The sequence below is a fragment of the Schistocerca gregaria genome, unplaced genomic scaffold (assembly GCF_023897955.1).
Source record: "Schistocerca gregaria isolate iqSchGreg1 unplaced genomic scaffold, iqSchGreg1.2 ptg001476l, whole genome shotgun sequence".
Lineage (NCBI taxonomy): Eukaryota > Metazoa > Arthropoda > Insecta > Orthoptera > Acrididae > Schistocerca > Schistocerca gregaria.
In genome coordinates this window covers 1-10,000 of record NW_026062769.1, presented here as the reverse complement: position 1 = coordinate 10,000, position 10,000 = coordinate 1, and the positions used below count along the sequence as shown (strand labels likewise).

The 10,000-nt window shown below is 59.6% G+C and overlaps 1 non-coding gene and 1 pseudogene across 1 annotated transcript; both read right to left on the bottom strand.

Moving 5' to 3' along the window:
- Positions 1-6,290: 6,290 nt before the first annotated feature.
- On the bottom strand, positions 6,291-9,282 carry LOC126332526 (large subunit ribosomal RNA; annotated as a pseudogene).
- Positions 9,283-9,470: 188 nt separating this feature from the next.
- On the bottom strand, positions 9,471-9,625 carry LOC126332519 (5.8S ribosomal RNA). Its single transcript, XR_007563766.1, has one exon. It is a non-coding gene; the product is annotated as a 5.8S ribosomal RNA (ribosomal RNA).
- Between the last annotated feature and the right edge of the window lie 375 nt (positions 9,626-10,000).

The following is a 10,000-nucleotide window of genomic DNA, read 5'->3' as shown; positions in this document are numbered from 1 at the left end:
TTGTGGAAGAGGGCCTGGCTTTTGCGACATACGATCTCGATATGCGCAGAGAACAGTCTGGACTCATCGAGGTGGATTCCCAGATACCTCGCCATGCGTGTTCGCCTGATAGCTCCATCGTTGGCACCGCCAGCAATTCGGAGTACAGGGCCACGTGCCAAACGGCCGCGCAGCAAGATATACACAGTCTTCTCTGCAGACAGCTTCAGCTTCACTTTATGGCACCACTGCTGCAGGGCGTTGAGCGCTGCGTTGCAGTTTACTTCCAACATTGCCCGAGAGTCACCTTCTATCACTAGAAGGATGTCATCGGCGTACGCTACTACGCCTCGCACTTGTCGCAGTTCTCCTAGTTCCGCCAACACAGGCTCGAGGCCTACATCCCAGAATATGGGACCGCAGACCGAGCCCTGTGGGCATCCCTTGGTGATCGACTTCTCAACCGCCCGCCCCGGGCACCGCAAAACCGCCCGCCGGTTACGGCAGTAGTCTAGCAGGCACCGGTACAGGGGCCCAGGACATTCCAACTTCCTTAGGCTGTCGAACAGTGCCGGCCACCAGAGGTTGTCGAAAGCCCCAGCGATGTCAACCATTATCCCCGCAACGTACTTGGCTGTAGATGTGTCCACCAACAACATTGCCTTGTTTATAGCATCTTCTGTACACAGACCCCTCCTGAATCCATATTGGTCGGGACTGCGTCCCCTAAGTTCCCGGTGTTGCTCTAGCCGAAGGCATAGGAGCTTCTCCTGGAGCTTAGCCATGGAGTTCAAGAGACAGATGGGTCGGTATGATTTCAGCACTTCCGGATCCTTGTCCTCACCCTTTCTCAGAATGACCACTTCGGCCAACTTCCACGATTCTGGTACCCGTCCCTGACGTAAGCACTCATTGTAGAGGTTAGTCAGGTAAGGGCAGATCTCCGCGCACAGGGCTTGGAGAACCTCGGCAGCGAGTCCATCATGGCCCGTCGCCTTTTTACGGCGCAATTCAAGAATTGCGGCGGTAACTTCACGTTCAGTGAACGGAGCAACAGGCGTCTCATCGGCATACAGCTCATGGAGTTGTCGCCTCAAATTCCCCTGTTCCTCGTCCTCATCTTCGCTACTATCGTCGGGCAATAAGGTACTCATGAGGAGCTCAGCTGACTCTTGCCAGTCCTTGGTGTGACTGCCATCGATCTTCCTTAGGGTCGACAGGACCGTCGGTGACCGAACTTTTGACACGGCAATCTTGTACGGTGTACCCCAGGGGTCAGCCGCCAGACTGTCACGAACAAAAGACTGCCAACTCTCAGTCCGTACTGTGTGCAGTGCCCGCTTAAACACGGCTTTGGCCCGCCTGTACCGCGCAAGCGTGGCCTCACGAATGTGATCGCCTATGCTGCGCTGGTAATGCCGCCGCGCTCTTCTGCATTCGCGTCGGAGACGCTGCAGCTCAGGGTTCCAAGGTGCCTTAGGCATTTTCCCTGTGTGGGCCAACGGGACTGCGCCTGTTGCTGCTGTCTGTATGGCCGCCGTCAGATCTTCTGCAGCTTTGTCAACGTCCACAACGCGATCCATTGGCCAATTCGGTATCACTAGATTACCTCTTAGTCGATCCCAATTAGCCTTTCGCCAGTTGTACTTGACGGTGCCGTTCACCTGGTCTTCAGGAGGAGGCTCCCCATCATAGGCTACAGTGAATGTGATCAGATTGTGGTCACTTAGTGTCATTCCCCGCCATACCTTCCAGTTCTCCGCACGGAGATGCTCGTGTGCACTCTTCAGTGTCACATCGATATTCGAGGTCGCTCCACGGCGGCCTTCGAAAGTTGGTGGGAAGTTTGGTCGGTTCAGCACTTCTAGTCTGAGCTCGTGAATTGCTTCAGCGAGTCTCTCACCTCGCCTGGCGGCGCGTCGAGCACCAAGAGGCGTGATGTCACTGTGCCATAGGGGTGACATGGCATTTGCGTCCATTGTGCAAATCAGCAAGTCATTGCGGTAGAACCCAACCGCCTCTTTTAACTGGTCGATATACGGTCTTTCTCTGTGCCTGTACTGAAAGTACATATTTAGCACGAAAAAGGTGAAATCGCCAGTATTTATCTCAGCTAACACCATGCATCTGTTGCTTAGGTGCGCCACTTTGACTGCTCTGAAGGAACGATTTAGCACAACAATTGCTGCCATAGGATGCTCTCCCCCAGCCAGGATCTGAGCTGTTGTCGGCATATATCGGATCTTTCCGTCCCTAGAGTAGGGCTCTTGCAGACATAATATGTCTAGAGACTCCTCCTCCGCTCGGCGTCGTACCTCCTGCATCACCGCTTGCGTTCGCGCGCAGTTCAGCTGTCCTATCTTAACCGACATTGGCATTGTGATTTTTCACAGTCCGGTCGGGGACAGGAGAGGTAGCGGCCGGAATGGAGACGGTTGACGAGAGGTCTTGTCTCCCATAGTCTGTCCGCTGGATTTTGCGTTGAGTGAGAATCCTGTAGTAGGCACACTCTTTGCCTGGCGTTTCGCATGTGCGATTACGCTTTTTGCACGGGATACAGACCGCTCGGTCCCCCGCTTTTCTACAGTCCTTCCTCATGTGGCCGTTCTCGCCACAGTGCCCACATGTTATTATACTCGGGTCCTGCTTGCAGAACCTTACCGAGTGGTTCACATCCTGGCACCGCGTGCAAACGACTAAGTCCAGGTAGTCGTCAACCGGCATGGACTCAAAGCCCATGTACAGTCGCTTCTGCCTCAGAATCGCGACTCTGAGTCTGGGGCTTACTTCCACCACGAGATGTGATGTTTGTCTGCCCCTTGGCCCAGTCCGGAACTTCGGCTTAAACTCCTGGCGAAACTGTGTTTCGGAAAGTCCTCCAAGGTCGTTTTGCTTTCGAGTTAGCTCAACCACAGCTTCATTCTTCATGACACATGGTACATGATATATGATTATCTGCGGATTGAGCTTTTTCGGCAGTTCGCACTTGAGTGCTTCTGTCAGTTTGTTGTTAGCTAGAAGCTTCTGGCGATCAGTCTCAGACGCCACATCTACGATGAGCGTCGGGCCGTTTGTGGCGACCCGTGAGAACTTCACACCTTCAACCTCAGGCTTGACCAGGGAGGTGAATTTCTTTCTCACTTCTGCGCCAGTTTCATTGCCCTTGGACTTGATGAAGAGCGTTGCCTTCTCAGTCAGGGCTTTGGTTATCATCGCCTGCGTTTTCCGTTCTGGTATGGGTGGAGCGGCGGCAACTTGTGCAAAGGTCTTGGGTGGCGCCGTGGGCACCGCCTTCGTCCTCGCCAGCTCCTCCTCCAAGGCTTCCACCCTTCCGGTGAGGGCCGACTGCGCCATGGCCCAATCAAACAACTTAGCTCTCAGTTGTCTCTTAAAGTCCCCCAGATTTCCCTCCTCGACCAGTTGTCCCGGTTTTAGAGAGTCGTCCACGAGCTTCAGGACGTCCTCGAGCCGCGTCGCGATAAGCTTCACGGTCGCAAGATCGCTTGGGCTTGCCTTGTATCGGGACGTGCCGTCATCGACTGGGCCGCCAGGCTGTTGTCCGGCTACCTGCGCCGAGTCCGGCTGCTTGTTCGGTTTCCGCTTCTTCCGTCGTGTCCGGGACTTGCGTCTCTCGGCACCCGACATTGGTGAAGAGGCGCGGCTACTGCTGGCGCTTTCCCCGACTGGGCCGCTGGGCAGTTGCCCGGCTACCTTCGCCGGTTTCGGCACACTTTTCGCCGTCTCCGGCAGTTGAGACTTCGGCCGTGGGGCCGCCGTCTCTCCCGCCGGGCGAGTCTGGGTGAGCTTGCCGGTGCCGACTGGGCCGCTGGGTCTTTGCCCGGCTACCTGCGCCAGCTTTGGCTCGCTCGCAGCCTTCCCCGCCGGCGGTGTCGTTGGCCGCGAGGCCTTCGTCTCCGCCTTCGGTTCGGACTTCCCCGTTGCGCCTTCCCCGACTGGGCCGCCGGGCTTGCGCCCGGCTACCTGCGCCGGTTTCGGCTTGTCTCCCGCCTTAGGTGCCGCTTTCGGCGCCGGCTGGCGGGGTGGCGGCATCAGATCGGTTACAGCGTCCGCACTCAGCGATCTCTGCCGGAGCAGTTTTCGCAGGTGTTTCTTCTGCTTCCTCACTTTTGCCTTCCGTTCTTTCTCACTGTCACTTTCACTCGCGTCTGCAAGCGTCCGTGCCAGCGTCTCGCTTGCTGCAGTCTTAGCGCTCCGTGCACGAGGTGTACGGAGCTCCAATTCTGGCTCGCTAAGCGCGGGGTCATGGTCTTCTGGCCTATGGGCCTCCGACTGCCCTTGTGTTGGGAGTTCGTCTTGACACGGAGTGTCAGACTCGTCCCCTGAATGGTTGGTGTTGTGACTCCGCGACGGCCCACCAGTTCCGTCGGGACAAGGTTGATTGAGAGAAGCCATGTGGTTCCCACGATCAGCTAGGGATATAAGTGGTCCACCCAGGCGTTGCCCCGCCCACCTGGGTAAGCCTTATACAACAGAGGGTCGGCCGGTCCTCTGAGGTGGCTGACTCACGACTGTTCACAACTCAACAGCCTTGCGCCCCATAGCCGCCAGCTAACGCAGAGGGTGAGGGGTGATTATAGAGATTGTCCTTCTCTTGCCCAGGCGGTTAAGCCAAGACTCCGGTCCGAAACACGCACGACGTTCCACTGCGCGCCTCACAGCGGTCGTTGAAGTACGTGTCTCAGATTACGGACGGCGCTGGTAGCGCTTGCCAGCACCGGGCTCGGGCACCCCGGGTTTGCCAGGCCCGTACGTCGGCTGTATTAGCCTTCGTCCCTGTGGTCGTGGTCTTAGACCACTCAGGAGCATCCTCCTGGGGGCAGCTCCCGGTGACTTCCACGTTGCGAAGGCCGATGCCGGCCTCCACTCCGCAGTTATACACCAAGGAATCCTCCGAGCGAGGCCGGGTCGCCGCCCGCGTTGCATCCTCTGAAAGTCAGAGGGCGCTTCGCAGTCAGCGCCCTTCCCCGCGCGTGGACATCGGCCTGCTTCCGCTTTGGCCCTCAAAAGTGAGAGCCTTGGTTTCCGCAGGAACGATGACCGCCCTACTCCCCACTGTGCTTTGTGCGCCAACCGCACACGCCAACCACAACCAACATTACATGTGGCCGGGCGGCGCCGCTAAGTTGTCCGGGCGCGGCCGGCGGAGCCGGGCGCAGCCGGGCCCGCGCCCGCCGCCAGCGTAGCCGCGAGAGCGGGCTGTCAGCCAGAGGCCGACCGCCCGCCCAGCGCCAGCCAGCAGCGCGCGCATCGCCCGGCCGCACCCGGCCCCGCGCAGCGCAGCCGACACGGCAGCGCGCAAGCGCACAGCCCGACCGGCAGCCAAGACCCGCCACTACCCCGGCCAACCGCGCCGCGCCCGGCTAGCGCCGGGCGTTCACGCGCGAGGCCGGGGCCACAGCAGGACCCGCCGCCAGCGAGCCGCGCGAAGCGCACCGCCGTGCGCACAAGTCCAGCAGTAGCGCGCCAACTCACGTCGACACACTCCGCTGCACGCGCACGCACTACGTACGAGCTTGGATACTAGACTTAAGAGTCCGACACCTACAAGCGCTCGCAGTAGTGGGAGACGCGCACTCGGCCGGGAAGGGTCGATGTTCGATCCAACCGCCTCGTGCAGACGTCTCCTTGTGGGGAGTATACCTCCCGTGGCACTTGTGTCATGGAGCTCAGCATTCCACGGCCGATAAGTCAACCGCGATAACGCCTTGCTCCTGCTGTGGGGAGTGAGTTCCGTAGCGCGCACAGGCAGAGACGGAAACACATCCTCTCAGAGAGCGTGAAATGACTTTAACGCAAAAGCGGCGCCCGCCGCACCCCAGCCAGGGCCAGGGCGCAGCGGGCGCCGCCCCAGCAAAAGCGGCGCCCGCCGCATCCGAGCCGAAGCCGAGACACAGCAGACGCCACCAGCGCATGGAGCCGCACCACGCCGCAGCCCGGCCGAAGCCGAGGCACAGCAAGCGCCGCCTTAGTAAAAGCGGCGCCCGCCGCACCCCGGCCAAGGGCCGAAGCACAGCAAGCGCCGCTATAACTTGTAAGTGCCATTCGCCAGTGAGCAAGGATACTAGACCGGAGTCCGACACCTTATCGCTCACGGCGAGCAAGGCTGCAGAGCCCGGTTTGGAGGGGCCAGTTGCCCAGTCCCACCGCATCCGAGCTTGCGCCCTGCACGGGAGTCGCCCTTCTCTCATTGGTTTCACCGGTTGCCCGGCTACTCGCATCTTACACCACGGGGAGGTTGAGAGATCGGACATTTAGCCGCCCGTCTTCTACCAGTATAGGTGGACTCCACCACTGGTTAGACAGCATAACGGCCTTCGTAAGATAGTAGATAGGGACAGCGGGAATCTCGTTAATCCATTCATGCGCGTCACTAATTAGATGACGAGGCATTTGGCTACCTTAAGAGAGTCATAGTTACTCCCGCCGTTTACCCGCGCTTGCTTGAATTTCTTCACGTTGACATTCAGAGCACTGGGCAGAAATCACATTGCGTCAACACCCGCTAGGGCCATCGCAATGCTTTGTTTTAATTAGACAGTCGGATTCCCCCAGTCCGTGCCAGTTCTGAGTTGATCGTTGAATGGCGGCCGAAGAGAATCCGCGCACCCGCGCGCCCCCGGAGGAGCACGCTAAGGCGGACGCGGCCTCGCAGCAAGGAAGATCCGTGGGAGGCCAAGGCACGGGACCGAGCTCGGATCCTGCACGCAGGTTGAAGCACCGGGGCGCGAACGCCGCGCAGGCGCGCGCATCCTGCACCGCCGGCCAGCACGAGGCCAACCAACGGCGAGAGCAGACCACGCCCGCGCTAAACGCCCGCACTTACCGGCACCCCTACGGCACTCACCTCGCCCAGGCCCGGCACGTTAGCGCTGACCCACTTCCCGACCAAGCCCGACACGCCCCGATCCTCAGAGCCAATCCTTATCCCGAAGTTACGGATCCAATTTGCCGACTTCCCTTACCTACATTATTCTATCGACTAGAGGCTCTTCACCTTGGAGACCTGCTGCGGATATGGGTACGAACCGGCGCGACACCTCCACGTGGCCCTCTCCCGGATTTTCAAGGTCCGAGGGGAAGATCGGGACACCGCCGCAACTGCGGTGCTCTTCGCGTTCCAAACCCTATCTCCCTGCTAGAGGATTCCAGGGAACTCGAACGCTCATGCAGAAAAGAAAACTCTTCCCCGATCTCCCGACGGCGTCTCCGGGTCCTTTTGGGTTACCCCGACGAGCATCTCTAAAAGAGGGGCCCGACTTATATCGGTTCCGCTGCCGGGTTCCGGAATAGGAACCGGATTCCCTTTCGCCCAACGGGGGCCAGCACAAAGTGCATCATGCTATGACGGCCCCCATCAACATCGGATTTCTCCTAGGGCTTAGGATCGACTGACTCGTGTGCAACGGCTGTTCACACGAAACCCTTCTCCGCGTCAGCCCTCCAGGGCCTCGCTGGAGTATTTGCTACTACCACCAAGATCTGCACCGACGGCGGCTCCAGGCAGGCTCACGCCCAGACCCTTCTGCGCCCACCGCCGCGACCCTCCTACTCGTCAGGGCTTCGCGGCCGGCCGCGAGGACCGGCCATGACTGCCAGACTGACGGCCGAGTATAGGCACGACGCTTCAGCGCCATCCATTTTCAGGGCTAGTTGCTTCGGCAGGTGAGTTGTTACACACTCCTTAGCGGATTCCGACTTCCATGGCCACCGTCCTGCTGTCTTAAGCAACCAACGCCTTTCATGGTTTCCCATGAGCGTCGATTCGGGCGCCTTAACTCGGCGTTTGGTTCATCCCACAGCGCCAGTTCTGCTTACCAAAAGTGGCCCACTTGGCACTCCGATCCGAGTCGTTTGCTCGCGGCTTCAGCATATCAAGCAAGCCGGAGATCTCACCCATTTAAAGTTTGAGAATAGGTTGAGGTCGTTTCGGCCCCAAGGCCTCTAATCATTCGCTTTACCGGATGAGACTCGTACGAGCACCAGCTATCCTGAGGGAAACTTCGGAGGGAACCAGCTACTAGATGGTTCGATTAGTCTTTCGCCCCTATACCCAGCTCCGACGATCGATTTGCACGTCAGAATCGCTACGGACCTCCATCAGGGTTTCCCCTGACTTCGTCCTGGCCAGGCATAGTTCACCATCTTTCGGGTCCCAACGTGTACGCTCTAGGTGCGCCTCACCTCGCAATGAGGACGAGACGCCCCGGGAGTGCGGAGGCCGCCGCCCCGTGAAGGGCGGGGAAGCCCCATCCTCCCTCGGCCCGCGCAAGGCGAGACCTTCACTTTCATTACGCCTTTAGGTTTCGTACAGCCCAATGACTCGCGCACATGTTAGACTCCTTGGTCCGTGTTTCAAGACGGGTCGTGAAATTGTCCAAAGCTGAAGCGCCGCTGACGGGAGCGATTATTCCGCCCGAGAGCATCCCGAGCCAACAGCGGCGCGGGTCCGGGGCCGGGCCAGGTAGGTCCGTCATCCGGGAAGAACCGCGCGCGCTTGCCGGGAGCCCGAGCGCCCAAAGGGGCGAATCGACTCCTCCAGATATACCGCCGAGCAGCCAGCCAGGACACCGGGGCTCTGCCCAACAGACGCGAACCGAGGCCCGCGGAAGGACAGGCTGCGCACCCGGGCCGTAGGCCGGCACCCAGCGGGTCGCGACGTCCTACTAGGGGAGAAGTGCGGCCCACCGCACACCGGAACGGCCCCACCCCGCGGCGAGTGGAAAGGCAACCGGACACGACCCCGCCGCGGATTGCTCCGCGCGGGCGGCCGGCCCCATCTGCCGAGGGCGGGGGCCAGTGGCCGGATGGGCGTGAATCTCACCCGTTCGACCTTTCGGACTTCTCACGTTTACCCCAGAACGGTTTCACGTACTTTTGAACTCTCTCTTCAAAGTTCTTTTCAACTTTCCCTCACGGTACTTGTTCGCTATCGGTCTCGTGGTCATATTTAGTCTCAGATGGAGTTTACCACCCACTTGGAGCTGCACTCTCAAGCAACCCGACTCGAAGGAGAGGTCCCGCCGACGCTCGCACCGGCCGCTACGGGCCTGGCACCCTCTACGGGCCGTGGCCTCATTCAAGTTGGACTTGGGCTCGGCGCGAGGCGTCGGGGTAGTGGACCCTCCCAAACACCACATGCCACGACAGGCGGCAGCCTGCGGGGTTCGGTGCTGGACTCTTCCCTGTTCGCTCGCCGCTACTGGGGGAATCCTTGTTAGTTTCTTTTCCTCCGCTTAGTAATATGCTTAAATTCAGCGGGTAGTCTCGCCTGCTCTGAGGTCGTTGTACGAGGTGTCGCACGCCACACCGCCAGCCGGCTGTGCACGCTACCGAGAAAGTACCGGTATGCGAACCGCCAGGCGACGGGCGCGCATCGCACGTTTAAGGAGACGCGGCCGGCCACACAGGCGACCACGACACTCCCACGTCTCCGAAGCGGGACAAACGCCGCGCGCTTCAGTATACGTAGCCGACCCTCAGCCAGACGTGGCCCGGGAACGGAATCCATGGACCGCAATGTGCGTTCGAAACGTCGATGTTCATGTGTCCTGCAGTTCACATGTCGACGCGCAATTTGCTGCGTTCTTCATCGACCCACGAGCCGAGTGATCCACCGTCCTGGGTGATCTTTTCCTTTTCAGTCTCCCACTGTCTCTTTCAAGACAGTAGCATTTGCGGGACTGAGGCGTCTGACGGCCCCTGTTCCACTATTTTTTTTGTGTCCAACGGCCTCACAGCCGATGGGCGTCGTACGGCTCCACACCGGAGCGGACAGGCACTCGGGCGAACGTCATTCAAAACCGGCGCCAGGCGCCAGGTACCGCAGGCCAGCCGCTCCAGAGCTTCAGCGCTCGTACCACACAACAACAACAACAACAACACTTCCGCTAGTTTTGAGAGGCACGCGTGGTTCCGCACGCGGCGCACGGCCACTGCCGTACAGGTAGCGTGTTGCGCGACACGACACGCACATCGAAAGACATGCAGTCTAGTCGGTAAT